General features: G+C 34.2%; 1 pseudogene; it reads right to left on the bottom strand.

Moving 5' to 3' along the window:
- Positions 1-237: 237 nt before the first annotated feature.
- LOC131743171 (COP9 signalosome complex subunit 8 pseudogene) lies at positions 238-866 on the bottom strand (annotated as a pseudogene).
- Between the last annotated feature and the right edge of the window lie 17,652 nt (positions 867-18,518).

Genomic DNA, 18,518 nt, shown 5'->3' on the forward strand with positions numbered 1-18,518 from the left:
TACAACTTAATACTTCTCATGAATGTCTTTAATAAGTCACATTTCATGAACAACCATTCAGCATGTTTAAGGACAAAATATATATAATATACTTTATATTATATACGTATTTTATCACATACTCAGTAAGGAATGCTGAGGTGCTTAATTCATCCAATAAAATTGAAAATAAAAAATTTACATTTTTCTGTCAGTATTCAGGATTCTGAAGATAGATCGTGAACTCAGAATGATACGTCAGTTTTCGAGCAAAGCCACATAATCGGTGAGTCTGGCTAACTGCTGTTCATTGGGGTTGGGTGGAATGGGGGCAGGCTCTAATAAGGCAATAAACCTGTTAAAGGAAACATCCAGGGTCCCTGCAACTGTCTTTTTGGGCATGACCATTCTTTGGTGGAGTCGGCCTGCCATCCTTGCTCTAGGATACCTTTCACAGTCTCTTCCACGGGAAGTCCAACAAAGGCTGCGAAATCATCGGCGATGATGGAGGTATATGCTTGAGAGACCAGGGTGAAGGCTTGCCTCTGGGTGGCATCTCTAAGTGACTCCATGATTGGCTGGACCGTCTCAGACCACGGATGAGTGCTGATGGTGGTATAGGTCCCGGGTACATCTCTCGACCAGATTCTTTGTCTTACCAACCAAATTCCCCCAAGTTTAGAATTTGCAGATTTTATAGCAGGTGGTATTCTTTTCCAAAGATATCTTGCATTATTCATGTCATTATAAAGCAGATGTAAAGCTAGAAACTGACTGTACACTGCGGGTGTAACAATTCCTCTCGGAGCCTCGAGCTCCTGGTTCTCCCACTGATCCAGCAACTTTTTGAAACTAAAGGAACTTTCAGCCATCACCTCCACTGGCATTTTCCTGGCTGGTCCCACCGCTGAACCTCCCCGCCGAGCCGGACCTCAGACTCAAGCTTGGGCATATTTTAAATAAAAGTCTGGAAAATAATTTATGCATAAGCATTTTGCATTGTTTACCTTGAAGTTATTCAACCAATTTTAATTCCATTATTTTCCATATTTCATAGGATTTTAGAATTTGAAGGCAAGAAGTAAATTTATTATTAAGTTTATTTCTTCTTTTATTTTACAAATTATTAATTATTTGTTATTTGTCTTTTTCAATCTAAATAGCCTTGTTAAATTTGACCTTACTTTCCATTTGGGAAATAACTACAATCCTGCTTCAGTATTGCAAAATGTTTCATTCCACCCCTTGAAGAAAAATAGGGCTTAAGGGAAATTTTCACTCAAGTGTTACAGCAACTAAGAGCTATGGCTGAATATAAATGATGTTAGAAATTTCCTTCCAGTATTTTCTACCTGCCACACTCTGATCTTGTAAAAGTAACTATTGTTCTTCATGACTTAATTTTCCCTTCCCTGCAGTGAACATAAGTAATGACTGCTCATATTGGTAACATTTAAAATTGGGAGGAAAATTAGTTATGTAAAACCCAAAATTGTTAAGCCCCATTTAGCCCTAGGGGAATACAAATACATATTCTGATTTTTATTAAAACATCATTGGATAGTACATCTATAGATAAAACTGCTGACTGTAAAAAAAAAAATATGGAAACGAACAACCACCTCTGCAAATTTATTTCATCTAGTCCAGATTGAAAGTAAGGCATTATAAACATAATATTTAACATCAGAAAGATAAAATCCACATTTATTGTCACCTCTCCACAATCTTTCTCCACTTATTTCTAAAGTATCATATTCTAAACTTCTGAATAGTTTGGTTTCAGAGTACCTGAGATGTTCTCAAACACTATTCCTATCCATTCTTCAGCAGTTGTGTGTTTTTCTTTTGTTTAACAAATCAAACAAACAAAAACAGAAAAATGAGGGGTCTAGTTTTTTTCTAGTTAGTGATTTTGGTAAAATTCTTCTCACATAAGACAGTCTTCTGTAGTGAGGGTTTTAGGAATTTAGTACAATTAGAAGGGCCACCATTCCAATTTTCTTCACAAACTTGAATTTTTTGATAGTTTGCCCTATGGTTCTAGCTTATCTCCAAATGTTAATTCGGTTATTTACAGAGCCTAATTTTCAGTGAACCCTCTGATAATGTAGGGAAAGCAAAAACAAAACAAAATACAAAACCTCTCTTTAGAGGAGCATATTAGTTCCCTAACAATAGAGTCATGTTACTTTGTAGACCTTGTTAGGCTAAGCTGGGGCCATATTTATCTAGACAATGGAAAAGTTCTCACTTCCATGTACACACCTCCCCTCCAAAAATATTACTTATAATAATAATTTCAAAATTATTACCATATTTTGGAATTTACTTTTTGTCTGCAGCCCTGATACCGTTGTCAGTAAACAGAGAGCCTCAATCATTTTAGAAAATCAAGCCATAGACTGTTTTTCTCTGGAATACAAATCTTTAAAGATATTTCTATATTGCAAAATCAAGAAGTGATGCAAGCTAAAAGAGAAGGCACTTTGACTTGTTGACACCCTAAATTTTAACTCTGGTCTATGTTTTCATTTCCATATTTAGGAGGTCATTCCACAGGTGTTGATTCTTAATTAAATTAATTAAAATTGAAATTCATATTTAAAAACTGGCTCACAATAAGATTTTACACCTTAAAATATCCATTTCATGGCAGCAATGACATAAGGTTTTATGTAAATAAACTAACAGGAGAACAAAATCTGCCCTTATGATTCCCACTCTGACAATTGTTCAGATAATTAGAATTTTACGCTGAGCATTTTGAGCAATTATTTTCTTAAGTAGCAAAAACTGTATTACAAAGCTCCTGGGCCCACAAAATGGGTATTTTGAATTAGAAAACCAATGTTTTAACATAGCTGCCACTGATACAGCTTATGTCTTCTTTATTGCACTAACATCTTTGGAATCAAAAGAGAAGACATAACAATACAATGAAAGGGGAAAATGCCATTCATTTTCATGAAACTTTTTGCATAATATTCAGCAAAACCTGTGTACAGTCACCCCTTACTTCTGGGTATCATTTAGAGGTGACCTGCACAACCTAACAACACTGTCATAAAGGGAAAGAGAAGGGTGTGTAACCAAAATAACCTTTGTAGTTAAAACAAAATAAGAGCTTCTCCAACCTAAAACTACTTCTTCTATTTTAGACTACTCATAATAAAAATCTTCACCAAAATTTCTAGCTCAGAGAAGAGTACAAAGAATAAATTAATTCAGAAGAGTTCGGGTTTCTATAATTAACAATATTCAGTGTCTAATAATACATGCCTATAATTACATAGGGTTTTATGGTTTTAATGAAGCTTTCATGGACTTTATTTGCTTCTCACAACCATTTTGTAAAACACAGTATGGGATTTTTTTAATGATGAGAAAACTTGCCTAAACCTCTTATTTCAATAAACCACACAAAATTATATACATATTAACTGAAACTTGAACCCAGTTCTTTTTTGTTTTTAATCAGGTGTGCATTTATTTAACTGGGCCAACAAAGCAAGAAGTTATGCTGTGTAGCCCATGTAGCCCAACATAAAGAGAGGAGCATGAAAAAGCTTAAAAGCCAATACATTTTAAAAAACAAATCAACAAAACAACCATCACACAGACACAGACAGACACAAAAACACACATATCCCTATCTAGAGATAGAGTGGGAATAAACAGCCCCACATACCTCCAAAACATCAAATTGCAGCAATATAAAAAATATAAGCAGTGATTTAACTGACGATTATTGAGTCTTTAAAGAGAGATTAAATTATTTAGATTTCTTAATTTAAGAAAATAGTAAAGGGCATATTTTAGAAAGAGTTCCAGATAAATATTTACTAAAGATAAAATTTGGATCCTTTGAATGAAATGTTCTTCCCTTTCCAAATGTGGTTTTACCCAGGTCATCAGTGACCTATTTTGTCAATTCCAGTTGAAAATGGTTTTTTTAGCTTTACCCCAATTCTCTCTTTCAGTAGCATCATATTCAGCTGGCTATTTCTCCTTGAAATACTCTTACCTTTATAGTAAAATTCTCCCTGATATCATTCTGTCTTGCTGAACACTATTTCAACTCCCCCTCCACCATATGGGAGAGCCTCCACTTTGACCACTAAATATTGTAGAGAAGAGGATTTCTGTCCTAAACTATTCCTTATCTATAGTCTCCCAAAGCAATTTTGCTTATTATCAAGCTTTAGGTGATGATGATTCACAAATTTCTATCTCCGGGGCAGATGTGTTTTTGCCTAATTCGCATCTAATTTCAATTAGCATTGAATCCCGGCTCTACCTTTAAGGATTCCATGCTTTAGACTTTGCCAAACTTTCCAACTTATTTCATAACAATCTCTTCTTTCACTCCAGTTATTCTTTCTCTTCTTAGAATAGAATGAAATTCTCTCTCCCATGTCAGAACCGTTGTACTGACTTTGTCTTCTGCTACCAACATGTTTCCTTGGATCTTTTTTATGGCTGGCCGTATATCCTAGTTTAAACGGTTTCCTTAAATAGTAGATTTCCCTGACCACCCCTGTAGTTTGACGCTGGTGATCTCCATCACAAGACACTGTTTATTTCTACATAGTGCACACAAAGTCACACACACAGAAGATCTAGAACTATGGATTGTTCTATTAGATACAAATGTTAAGCTCCATGTAGAGGAATATTAACTCTCTCATTTTCCATTTTATCACCAGTGCCTATCTTACAGTAGCTATTAAATATATATTTGATAACTGAATGAATGAATAAAAAATTTCATGATTGGATAAGCAAAGAATGCTTAATGGAAAGACAGAAAACTGAGCAGAAAATTGAGAGTATTTCATAGAGAATGAATCAGTCTGGTTTGCAGCCTAATGGATTTTATGTTAATTGGGGAAATACATGGAAATTATTGAAGAAAAGTTTGAAATCAAATCAGGAACTCAATAATAAAAATAAGAGATGTATATATGACACTTATTTACATAAAAGTGACAGTTGGTTGAAATGCTAAAAGTAGTTGAAACTGACAAGGGAGGGAAGCAGAAGAATGAGTCTCACGCTTAGTGAAAACTCACTTAGAAGGAGAAGGAGTTTGAAGAGGAGTGAGGAAAGTAGGAGAGGAAGAAGAGAGTACTAGTACTAGTATTAGTACTAGTACTTTTCTGGAATAGGTATGCTACTTTCACGGAATAATTCCCTGCTTTGCCCACATTAAATCCACCAACAATCACTGAGTGTTAATACCACTTTGTCAGTAATAGTTGGTACATTTTTAAATGCTACTTTTGTATCTCCGATCTTCTTTTTCTCATTCTTCATCTCTTGTACTCCCTGTACCTTATTATACATGGCTTTTAATTCACTAATCTCTTTTTAGCTGTTTCTGATCTAGTCTATACTTATTAGGTTAGCATACGTAAAACACTTAAAACAATGGTAGATGATAGTAAGCACAGCATAAACGTTTCTTTTACTGTTGTATCATTTTTCATATACCTTCCCAATTGAGTAACTTTTTAAAATTTAAGATCTGAAACTTTATGCTTATGAGCTTTCTACTTGATTTTTTTTCCCTTGTTGGGTCCTTTTACTTAAGTTTTGTTTCTTTTTCATATATGATGTTTCTTAACTTTCTGGCTTTATGTTATCTTCTATTTGTTTATTTAAACATACTATATGTATATATCTATATCTATATATCTTCTTTTACTTATTTCAACATTATAAGTGTCTTTTACTTATGCCAACATTTTAAGCTACTTATTCTAAGGCACTGCTTTATTTTATTAGATCATAGGGGGAGACAGCTAACAGTAGCCTTGGTATCAGTTCTCCTCTTCTCCTTTTATTGATAAAGCCATTCATTAAAGGAGGAACATTACAGTCCACCTAGAGACAAGATGTCTCAACATATGACATATGACAATATGTCCTTTCAGTTAGAGATAGGTATGTAACTGAGTTTCAGTCAACAGAGTGAAGTTTAATGTGAAATAGATTTCTAGATCTTGTCCTTAAAACAGTACAGTCTGGAATCTAAATGTGGTGAGATGACCCAGTTTTGATGTATCAGATAAGTGCAGACACCCTAGGGAAAGGAGGAAAACAAATGAAAGGAACCTGGGTCTCTGAATGACCGTGAGGGAGAGACACCAGCAGCTGGCATACTCATGTGTTATATGAAACAGAGATATACTTTTATACTATTTCAGTTCTGTCTTTTGGATCCTTTTTGTTATAGTAACTTCTTTACCATAATAAAATGGGATTTTTTTTTTACCTGAAAGAAGAATCCCCAAGAAATATCTAAAATATTGATATATGACATTGACATAGAGGGCAAGCACTGGATGGTAAAAAAAGACACACAGCAGGTTCGAAAGATGGTAATTCTTGTTATGTTATGGAAATAATTAATTATGACATTGCCTCCAATAATTTGGAAGTCAGAGCACACGCCAGAGTGAAAGCGTGTATTAGCTCTAGAGGGAAGTGATTAGAAAGAGCCAGAATTTTCAGTTGGTTGCACCTTTCTATTATTACCAAATATTATATAACAAATATAAGCTCAGTCAAAATTTGGAGGGGTTATAAGCAGAAATTTCAATATTTAGAGCCCAAATCTTTGGGCTGTTTCAGAACTGGAAGATTCGAATGCTTATGTTCCTCTAAGTATTATGTTCAACACCTATGAAACTGAGATATTTGTAGTGAGGTGGATGGAACTGGAGTCTATCATACAGAGTGAAGTAAGTCAGAAGGAGAAAAACAAATACCGTATGCTAACACATATATATGAAATCTAAAAGTAAAAAATGTTATAAAGAGACTAGGGGTAGGACGGGAATAAAACACAGACCTACTAGAGCATGGACTTGAGGATATGGGGAGGGACAAGGGTAAGCTGGGACGAGGTGAGAGAGTGGCATGGACATATATACACTAGTAAACGTAGGGTGGATAGCTAGTGGGAAGCAGCCACATGGCACAGGGAGATCAGCTAGGTAGTTTGTGACCACCTAGAGGGGTGGGATAGGGAGGGTGGGAGGGAGGGAAACACAAGAGGGAAGACATATGGGAACATATGTATATGTATAACTGATTCACTTTGTTGTAAAGCAGAAACTAACACACCATTGTAAAGCAATCATACTCCAATGAAGATGTTAAATAAATAATAATAAAATAAAATACCAAATAAAAGTGAATGAGGAGAACAAAGAATAGTTTAAGATGTTCCAAATCTTTTAAAGAAATCCAAAGAAGTAAAGAGAAAGTAAGGATAAAATGCTATATTAGACAAAATAAGTATAAATAAGTTTAAGAATATAAAAGACAAGAGATCAATGGCAGGATCAATAAGAGAAAATGCACACCTTAACCACAGCTTGATGAAACCTTAATTCTTCAGAGATACAGTTGAAATGCTAAAATGTTTCAGAGGGGGAGATAAATTACCATAAATGAAAGGGAAACAAAATGAAATTAGAAATAATCTATTCAATAAGACACATGAAATAATATCTCCAAAGTGTTAAGAAAAAATAAGTTTTAACCTGAAGTTCATTAGCCACAGCAACTGTTCAAAAGTGAAGGTGAAATAAATACAACTTCAGGCATACAAAAATTCCTAACATTGAGTAACCTCAGACTTTAGCCTAAACAAATAGTAAAGAATGTGTTTCTTCAAGCAAATTTTTTTAAAAACCTGGAAAAATTAGTTAATGCAAGTATTACTAAGTCACACTGTTAAATTTTATTTATTAAGAATATGAGCACACACACATACACTCATGTAATATTTTTATGACATTATTAACATGTTGGAAATAATAGATGGTGGGAAAGGATAGTTTTGAAGTAAATAAAAGCCTGTTAAGATTCCTGCATTGTTTGGAAATGTGGAGAGACTGATTAATTCATAATTAATTTTTAGTATGAGAAAAATAAAATGAATTCTCTATCTCAGACCATGAAAAAGTTTCCATATAAAAATGATAAATAAAAATTATGAAAGGCATGTGGCTATGTATCCTGGACCTACCCGATCCATCTCTTCCATAGATTCCATTTATATACATGTCATGCTGATACCTGGTTTTACCTTTCAAACAGAACTTTGTTTAGTATTTTAATATTGTGGATTAAAAAAGTGCTGCCATGTGCTAACCAGGTCGTAGGTGTTCTTGCTTTAGAAATCTAGACAGGAATCCTTGTGACTGTAGTGACAAGGCCTTGAGCTAAAGCCTGAGTTATCAGATCTAATGCTAGTTGCATTATGTTATAAGACAGGTAAGGATGACTAGCTCTGAGTTTTCAAGGCCTTCTAATATCTTATGACAATTGTCATTGAAAACCAAAACCCTCTTCTTTCATTTTAAAAGCTATCACTGAACAAGAATAGAGTATTTGACTTTAAGACTTTAAGGTTTAATGCCAAAAGCCTACTATTTGTCTCTCTGTGAACATACTAGGCAGGAAAGCAGATATCTTTTTATTGAATGCTGTGTTTTTATCTGAAGTAGAACTTCTCCAATGCCTATCATTTAATGCACTTTGATTTGTACTAATTCAATGTAATGAAACCCCTTTGAGACTGTGACTGTGTCTATAAGAGCGTGGAAAAATCAAATTAGACCATAAAATTTGGCCCATTCAATTTACATTAAAAGAGAAAAATGTGCTAAGCAAGACTTTCTGTTGCACGTTTTACAGTGCTGAGGCTTTGACATTTTTGGAGGAAGTAATTGGTAAAGCTCTCAGAGATAGTTACTTGAATATGATTAATTTCGTTTTTAAATCAATTCTGATAAAATACAATCAAAGTAAATAAAATAGAGGAAAAATAAGCTGATACTTTGGTCTTAAAACCTATTCAGTGATGGAGAAAACTAATCACCTTTCAGGTTATGAAGAGATAGTGTATTTGACATTGGTTGACCTTGAGGAATCGTATAAACTTGTCTTCTGAGAGGTTAAAATTATAATTTATTTTCACCACATGGCAACATCAATATATATATTTTTTATGTTTGAGCATACATTATATATCACATTTTCCCTTAATGAACATCTTTCTTGAAAAACTTTAAACTCTTTACATAGTGTCTGCCTATTATATATTAAGAAATTTGGGAAGCCAAGACATAGTGAGGGTGTTAATTCCCCTGAGGGTATCAAAAAATGCCTTATGAGGCTCTTGGTCAGGATTCATTGCTAATGGTGAATCTATCAGTTAATAATGGAGTTGAGAATATATGTTTCTCCCCAAAGGAAAAGCTTTAACTACTAAACCAGAGTGTCTTTAAGTGCTCTGTGGTTAATCATTATCCTCTACTTGCCAGTAATTTGAAACATCATCCTCCAGGAAGAATACTCATGTAATCAGGATGCATATGTGAGAAGCCACTGAAATGTGTTAAATTGTCCATTTCTTTCATTTCCAGCCAATTCTAAGTTTTTACTTATTATTTCAAAAAGGTGTGTAACTTGCTAGGGAGTCAAAGAAAGTTATATTCTGGGAATACAATATAAAATCCTATTTTCACATATGATGAAATTTCCACCAATAAGGTCAGCAAAAAGTCGCAATAAAGGAAAGATGAGTATTTTGAAACTTATCAGACCATTTCAGCCAAAGTATAGATTTAAGATAATTAATACTTCCAGGCATGTACTATATTAGGTCAGATTATTATGACAATCAAATTCTTGGATTTTACAGGAAAGAGAATTTCTACACCATTTCATCTCTACTGTGCTTCTAGATCTGATCTGTAAAACTCTCCCAAAATTATTGTTTAGAAAATTTGTGTCGCTGATTGAAACCAAAAACAACATTTTAACATCTGGATACTTAATTCACTTTTATTCTCAGTCTTTCACCTGAGTTACCAAATTTTTAGTTCTATGCACTGTCTTATTATAAGATGATATATTTATTTATTCTTCAAATAATTTGATGTGGCATACAGATGTATACATTATAGTATGACACAAAAATAAAGTAGAATAAATGAAAATGAGGGTTAACTAAACCAGGATAAATTAAGTCAGAAAGGTTCATAGCGAAATGTTTTATTCATTTGCTCGAGGTCAACATCAAATTTGGTTCTCTGATCCCTGACAGCCAAGGAAAGATGAAAACTTGGACAGCCACAGGATTCAATGTCACAGAAACTAAAATATACCAGTGACTCATGAGAGGTTAAGTTTTATTTTTAGAACTGAGAATTAACAAAATGAAACCTGGGAATTTTCATAAAGGTAATGCAGGGCAAAAGCCTCAAAATATGCTCAGCAAAATCTATAAAGAAAATCATACAAGTAGAGATCTATAGCATGTGTCAATTTTTCTAGGTCTTATTGCACTGGCAATGTTGACTTGGCCCATGATAGCACAGTTAAATAGTCATGATGCTTAATATTTGCAAAGATACTATTTATTGAAGTTGTCTTTTCAACTTAATTATTTTGCAGAAAACAAATTGCCTATCATACATACATGCACACACAAACACACTTATCCATGTAAATTCTCATATTAAAACCAGAGTGCTTCAAATCAAAAGATGGTTCACAATGTACTAATCCTCATAACATAGTATTTTCCAAGGATGTGAGGGGATATGGCATGTAGATATACAGATATAAACATATAGATACTGAATATGGAATTCTAAATCAGATCCTAGAGCTACAGTAAATACTTTTTAACTAAAATATATAGCTGTTGGGGAAGTTAGCCTTAAATATTCCATTCCTCCATACTTATTTATTAAAATACAAGGTCATTAACTATATAAGCATAAATGTTATACCTCCTAATTGTTATTAACTATTTTAAGAATTCAGGTAATTTCTATTAATCCTATAACATTTACTTATTCAAAGAAATCCAAGTTTATATAAATTGGAAATGTTTTGGAACTTGATAAAAATTAAATGACCTTTTGTGTAATTTACATGTAATTACAAAGTTGACAATTAGACAAATGCATAAAATGTATGTGTTTCAGTTAGAATAATGAGTCCTACCCCCACCAAATATACCCATGTCCTAATCCCTATAATCTGTGAATTTGTTAAGTTACATGGCAAAGGGGAATTAAGGTGGCAGATGGAGTGAAGGTTGTGAATCGTCTGACTTTGATCAGGGAGAATATGCTGAACTATCCAGGTGAGCCCACTAGTAACCACAAGGGTCCTTAAAAGTGGAAGAGGAGGGCAAGAGCAGTGAGTGAGGCTATATGAGAAAGTCCCAACCTACCATTGTCAATTTTAAAGATGAAGAAAGGGAACCATGAGCCAAGGAACGCTGGCAGCCTCTAGAAGCTGGGGAGACAAGGAAATGTACTCTCCCACAGAGCCTCCAGAAAGGAATGCAGCCCGCTGATGTCTTGATTTAGTCCTGTGAGATCCTTGTTGGATTTCTAGCCTACAGAACTATGACAGTACATTTTTGGTTTTTAAGCCACTAAATATGTGGTAATTTTATTTATTTCTTTATTTTTTGCGGTACGCGGGCCTCTCACTCTTGTGGCCTCTCCCGTTGTGGAGCGCAGGCGCAGCGGCCATGGCTCACGAGCCTAGCTGCTCCGCGGCATGCGGGATCTTCCTGGAGCAGGGCACGAACCCCTGTCCCCTGCATCGGCAGGCGGACTCTCAACCACTGTGCCACCAGGGAAGCCCCTGTGGTAATTTGTTACATCAGCATTAGAAAACTAACACATTATACTTCATAAAATATAGCATTATGCCTGTGTCTGCAGTTTTTATATTTGTCTGTATCATGAAGATCTCTATACATGATAATATACATTCCCTGCACAGATGGTATAGCAAATAGATAAGCCCCGTAGACAGTTTCCTTTCAAACCTGAATTAACATATCCATTTCCTTATGTTGATAGTTTAAAAACTTGCTCTTTCAATTGATCTCCAAATATTCTCCTGTCAAAATTAAATAATAATGTTCATTGGTCATTCTATCACTAGATTTAAATTCCATTTGAGTTTTTGGATACTAGACTAGATTTCCAGAAAAACCTAAGAATCTGTTAGTTCCAAAGAGCTACAATTTTAATATGTGAAATGTTTAAAAAGAAAATTAGGTTTTAGAGTTATTAATGATTTAATGGTAATTGATATCTTAACAACAGAGGATCATATTTTTCAGACATGAAATAAAACAAAATGAATAATATTTTAAGGACTTAATTCACTACAGAAATATATCTCATTGAAACATTGTGAATATTTTGGTTTTAACTTTACTGTTAACTGGCACTTGTGTATTCATGCTTGTCCCTACTGAGTTTTTTTAACTGAAATGATAGTTTAACTTCTTTTGATGATTTCAGTGTGTACTCATAAATGATCTAGTGAATTGGTCTAAATAATGTGTCATTATGTGGTAAAACCATAGAAAATCTAAAGAGACTTTTTCTTATCTGCCTGTGCCATTATTAATCTTGACATTTGCATGATAAAGAAAATTATAATTAAATGAAAAATGTATCACCCTCTTGCATGACAAATGCAGTAAGAAAACAATCAAGGGAAAACAAATCTGACAAAAACAGAACATCAACAGTAAGGGGACAAAAAGGGTGGCGCGATAATTATCCATTTGCAGATAGATAAATAAAATAAGGAAAACAAATAAGCAGATGGAAAAAAAGTCCAGCAAACAAGTTAACAAAGCATAAGTCCCAGAGATGTGCTCTGCCTCCATAGAGACAAAGTATCACAACTTTCCTCTTATATCTAAATGAAGGCATGATTTAATCCTGTGAAGTTGTTTTTCTCTCAGACAACCTTTGGAAAGACTTTCCCCTCCTTTTTAAAAAACCTATCCTGTGGAACAAAAGGAGCTGAGCTACTTAGTATTTTTCAACATTACACTTAAAAAATATATTTACTCTTCATTTAAATGAATATGGATATGATTTTAGATTCAGTTTTTGGAGAGAGCAAAGAATAATTCACCCTGTTTAAAGTTGATCAGAACTGATAAATATAATCATTCTAATCAGGTGAAAATGAATTTCAAATACAAAATTCCAAACAACTTTCCTAAATGTCAATAATACTACTTTGTAAATAACAATTTATTTATAAAACCAGGGATTTCCATTCTGTTAAGGGGTTAATTATGCCCCTTTAACCTATTCACAGTGATGAAAATAGCTATTTCACAAGCAGGTAACATCTTTCTGTCCTAGAAGAAAGGAGTTATCAAGGCTTGTCAACTCTGCTTTTGTACACAAGTCATCCCTCTTCCTTATCACTGTCACTGCTTTCACTCATCCTCAACTCTTCTTGCCTGAATTATTCTAGTAACATCCCAAATGGTCTTTTGTCTCTATTTTACTCCTGTGCAATTTGATTTCCACACTGATTTCAGAATATTCTTTCAAAAAGACAAATCTGAGTGTTTATTTTCCCTGCTTCAAGTCCAACAATAACTCCCATCACCTTCAGCTTCTACTGTAAACATGGTGGCTTAGCCATAGAAAACCCTACATCAAGTACCACCTTCCTATATTTCCCTTTAGTTTATACACCAGCCTTCCTCCAATCACACTTGTATTTCTACAGTGCCATAGTGTTTAGTGCATTCATTTACTCAGCACTTATGAATATTCTCTCTCTCTAGTAAATCTATGGCTTTGATATGCTCTCCATCCTGCAGCCTATGTTGCCCCTTTTGTCTGACTGACAAGGTCTCTCTCATTCTTTAAATCTGAGTTGAAGCACCATCTGCCTACTGAATAGTGTTCCAGACCCACTCTGGCCTCAAGGCAGGAGGTTCATATTAATCATATTAATCCAGGATGAACTTAGATTTCAAGGTAGAGCTAAAAGAGTTGGCTCTTTTAGAGTTGGTTGCTGTGCTTCACAACTCTGTGATATTACACAACATGCTACTCACATTTTATGGGACCTACCGAGCCTACCCGCTCTCACCTTTTCGGAAAGCTCTCTGTCAAGTTGAGCTACTGCAGCAGGCATGTGCTAAACAAAGTGTCTTGTGCCAAACTCCCTACAGGTATTTTTAATTTTTTTTTAAAGTAGAGTATAGTTGCTTTACACTGCTGTGTCAGTGTCTGCTGCACAGCAAAGTGAATCAGCCATACATATACATATATCCCTTCTTTTTTGGTTTTCCTTCCGATTTAGGTCACCATAGAGCACCAAGTGGAGTTCCCTGTCCTATACAGTAGGTTCTCATTAGTTATCTATTTTATACATGGCAGTGTATATATATCAATCCCAGTCTCCCAATTCATCCCACCACGCCCTTTCCCCTTTGGTATCCATTCGTTTGTTCTCTATGTCTGTGTCTCTATTTCTGCTTTACAAATAAGATCAACTACCCCATTTTACTAGATTCCACATTTATGCGTTATTATACCATATTTGTTTTTCTCTTTCTGACTTACTTCACTCTATATGACAGCCTCTAGGTCCATCCACGTCTCTGTAAATGACACAGTTTCGTTCCTTTTTCTGGCAAATTCCCTACAGTTAATTGGACTAGAGGTGGACTCCTTAGCCTTGGTGGTCCAATGGGTCAATAAAATTCATCCATCCTTATCAGATTGATTGTGAGGATTAGGTAACAAATGGAAAATAACTAACACAGAGTAGATACTTAGTAAATGGTTCTTGACTTATATATCTCACATGCTCTTTCATCAGATGAGAAAATTATGTCTAAGGATTTTACAAAGTGTTAATAAAGTGCTATTATTTTCTGATATAAACTATTATTTCTGATGTAACACCTTACTTTCAAAACTAGCATGTGTGAATTCCTGTCGCTGAAGTGGATTTGGGCCATAGGCAAAGGGTAGCCATCAGACAAGGCTGGTACATAATCTTGTGATGTAGATTGCTAAATTTCCATACATGTTCAAGTTAAATTACATATATATATATATATATATATATATATATATATATATATATATATGAAGTGTGATTTTTGCTTTTTGGATAATGAATAACTGGAATTTTCTCCACATTCCCAGATGCCCTAGGGAATGAATTTATTCTCTCCTTTTCTAAACAGAACCTCGGTGAAAAGAGTTTAAAATAATTATCTAAAATGTTATGAAATGAACAAATAATACACTAGTTGAAAAATTGCCTCAATTCCTCAATTATTTGAGTCATAGATTAGAAAAAAAACAAAGACTTCTGAAACCTTACCTTAGGGAAAAGGAAGTCAATTTTCTATACCATACTTATCTTGTTCACTTCCCTGTAATTTATATTCCAGGAACCTGCAAGGATTTATTTTTTCTCATCCTCAAGGGCATAGAGTTAGCAAGTCTCCAAGATGCAGAAGTGGGTCAGACTAGGACAAAGAAAATAAATCACAGTTCAAGGTCTAGGAAGACCCTGGATCTGTTTCCTCAGAAAAGGAGGAAGTTTCATAAAACATCAGTCTGAAAAATATAGGTAAATATCAGGAGTCTGATATGAAACATTGATGCAACTTTAATACTTGAATTATATATAGTTTCCAGAGGCCTCAGTGACATTCTTACTAGAAGTTGGCTACTGTTTTGTACGGTAATGATATAGAAATCCTATGAGACATTATGTAGTTTACTAAGATATTTAGAAGAAAACAGAGAAGAGGCAATAGCTGTGTCAGGAAAAAGATGGTGTTTGAGAAAAAGTATTTTTTTAATTGTATTTATTTTTAAATAAGCAGGGCTGCCACATTGTTCAAAATTTGAAAGATATTCAGTGAAGCCTCCTTGCCATGCATGTTCCCCAAGCACTCATGCCCTGTCTGTGGAAACCAGCAATATTAGCAATGTCTTATATATTCCTCTGGAGATATTTTATGCTTATCTAAGCATATATGCTTCTATTATTTTATCCCTCCTATTTTACCCAAAAGGTATCATTTCATGACACTGTTCTGCTCCTTACTTCACTTAGCAAGAATCGCTCTGTAATATGACATAAAGTGTTTTCTCTCTTTTTAATAGCTACAGTAAAATCCAGGCCACGAATGTACAGTATTTTTATTTACCCAATAAATGGAATACTTCTGATTTTACTCTCTAACTTTCCAACTTACATCTCCTCAAAAGAGAAGGAGTAAGAATTTGCTGAGTTGTTCATCAGCCCCAAAAACCTGTTCTTTACTCAGCATGTTTGGGGATCATCCATTCTCCAAGGTCTAGCTTTGGGGAGGAGGGAGGTTGCTGAGTTTCCTCCTCTAAATATGTGATATCAGTAATTGTGTTGCTACCATTCACTGATCTTCTGATTAATCCTTGTGTTCATTCACCAAGTAATTAAGCTCACTGAGGTGGTTTGCTGAAGCTCCCCAAAACTCAAATGAAATCTCTGGTGAATTATTACATTTTTTTTGCTTTCTACAGAAGCTACAGTAATGCAGTTTCAACAGGCTGTACTGTTTTTGTGAGTAACTGATTCCATTTTGAGATGCAGAAAGTTATTGAAACATTTTTATGATGGTATTTATATTTTAGCACTTTATCTCAAATTAGATATCCCAGTCTTAATTTGTAAGACAAACATCTATTTCTCTTATTTTCTGAATCAAATTTCTAGTTCTCAACTATCAAAAGAATCAAACGTTATATCAGTTACCTGTATCAATGGAAACCTTCAGGAAAACCTCTTGGAATAAGGTTTTGGGAGATATAATTTCTCCTTAGTTATTTATGTGAGTCACCTTAAACAAGTCTCCCATTTATCAGTAACGAGTGATATTTTATAAAGAAAATTAAAAAAAAAATCTAAATTATGAGTACAGAACCTCAATAATATAGCTAACAATTATTGAGTGTTTGCTGTATGTCACAGGATGCATTATTTTTCTTTTTACCTTTTAGAAGATCCCTAAGAGGTAGTATTATCATTTCCATTTTACAGATGAATTTTCTGAGAATCACACATTAGTAAATATCAATAGCAGAGTCCAGACTTGGATAAAGTTTGGAAATAGCAAGATCTTTGCTTCTGACCCTCATGCTATTGTTTTCTCTAATTTATATAAATGTTTCCCTTACTCATATTCGAATTTGGCTGATCAAAATTATTCTTAATACAAGGTAGAATGAATTACACTGTTGCTTTTATGTTATCTCAAACACTGGCATTTCCTATTATGTGGTATAGGAGTTAATTTAAACAAATATTTGCAGTGCGTAAGGCAATTGCTGGATGTTCAGGAGATGAGATGAGATCACTGTCATAGCCAATAATTTTAATAAATCATTATTGACATACTGTCTTTTCAAGTGTGCCCTCCAATAATCAATCCAAACCATTGCTTATTGCTGACACCTTCTTTTCAGACTATACAAATTAATAATCATGGGATTTGGGGGGATTTCTTACATATAGATTATATATATATATATTTATATATATTCAATACTATATATATGAAAAATAGTTAGGAAGAAAGATGCAGTGGGAAACAAAAAGTCCTGAAAAAAGCATCAGTTTGGGAAATAATGAGCCTGGATTCAGTCCCACTGCTTGCCTCCACAGTGCTGTCACTTGAATTAGAAACACTCTCTTATTCCCATCTTCCTCACCACCTCCTGCTACACTTGGCATTAGAAGCCCTGCAAGTGCCTTATAAGTGGATCCTGCTTTTGTGAGCCTTTCTCCAGAAGATTCAGGACTGAGCCTTGGTGCACAGTTCGGTAAATGTATAGGCTCCCCTGCATATTGCACAATCTGTGTAACTGAATGTGCTGACCTATCTGAGTCAAGTTCTGTCTCTGCTCCTTACAAACAATGTAGTCCTCACTATTTCTAGTCCTCACTTCACTCATCTGTAAAATAAGTAGTTAGATTCTGATTCCCAAGGCTCTTTCTAGCTCTAACTTCCATGTGTCACAAAGCATCTAAAAGCACAGATGAATTAGATGAGCGTTGACAATAGGTCTGCAGTCAGCCTGAACATTGTCTGCCAAAGAGCATAAAAGAAAAAAATCATATATATTTTTGGGGGAGATATAAACTAAATGTAAACAGTGATATTTCTTGTGTGGTAAATTTACAGAAGACTTCAGATTATGTGTGTATATACAGAGTATGTACATAATAAAGTTAAATGTGTTTTATTAGTTTTTCTTAATATTCTGTGTCGATCATTTATTACATTTAATAATCAGAAAAAAAGAAATAAATATCATGAAAGAGCTAAGAGAACACTGGAAAACAAGTAAACACAGGGGATAATGAACTTGGTCTTTAAAGAAAACCATAATTCAAAAAGATACAGGCACACCAGTGTTCATTGCAGCACTATTTACAATAGTCAAGACATGGAAGCAAACAAAATGTCTATTCACAGAGGAATGGATAAAGAAGATGTGAAAAAGAATGAAATAATGCCATTTGAAGAATCATGGATGGACCTAGAGATTATCAGACTAAATGAAGTAAGTCAGAAAGAGAAGGACTAATATATGATATCACTTATATGTGGATTCTAAAAAGATGATACAAATGAACTTATTTATCCA

The sequence above is a fragment of the Kogia breviceps genome, chromosome 16 (assembly GCF_026419965.1).
Source record: "Kogia breviceps isolate mKogBre1 chromosome 16, mKogBre1 haplotype 1, whole genome shotgun sequence".
In the NCBI taxonomy this organism is placed as follows: Eukaryota; Metazoa; Chordata; class Mammalia; order Artiodactyla; family Physeteridae; genus Kogia; species Kogia breviceps.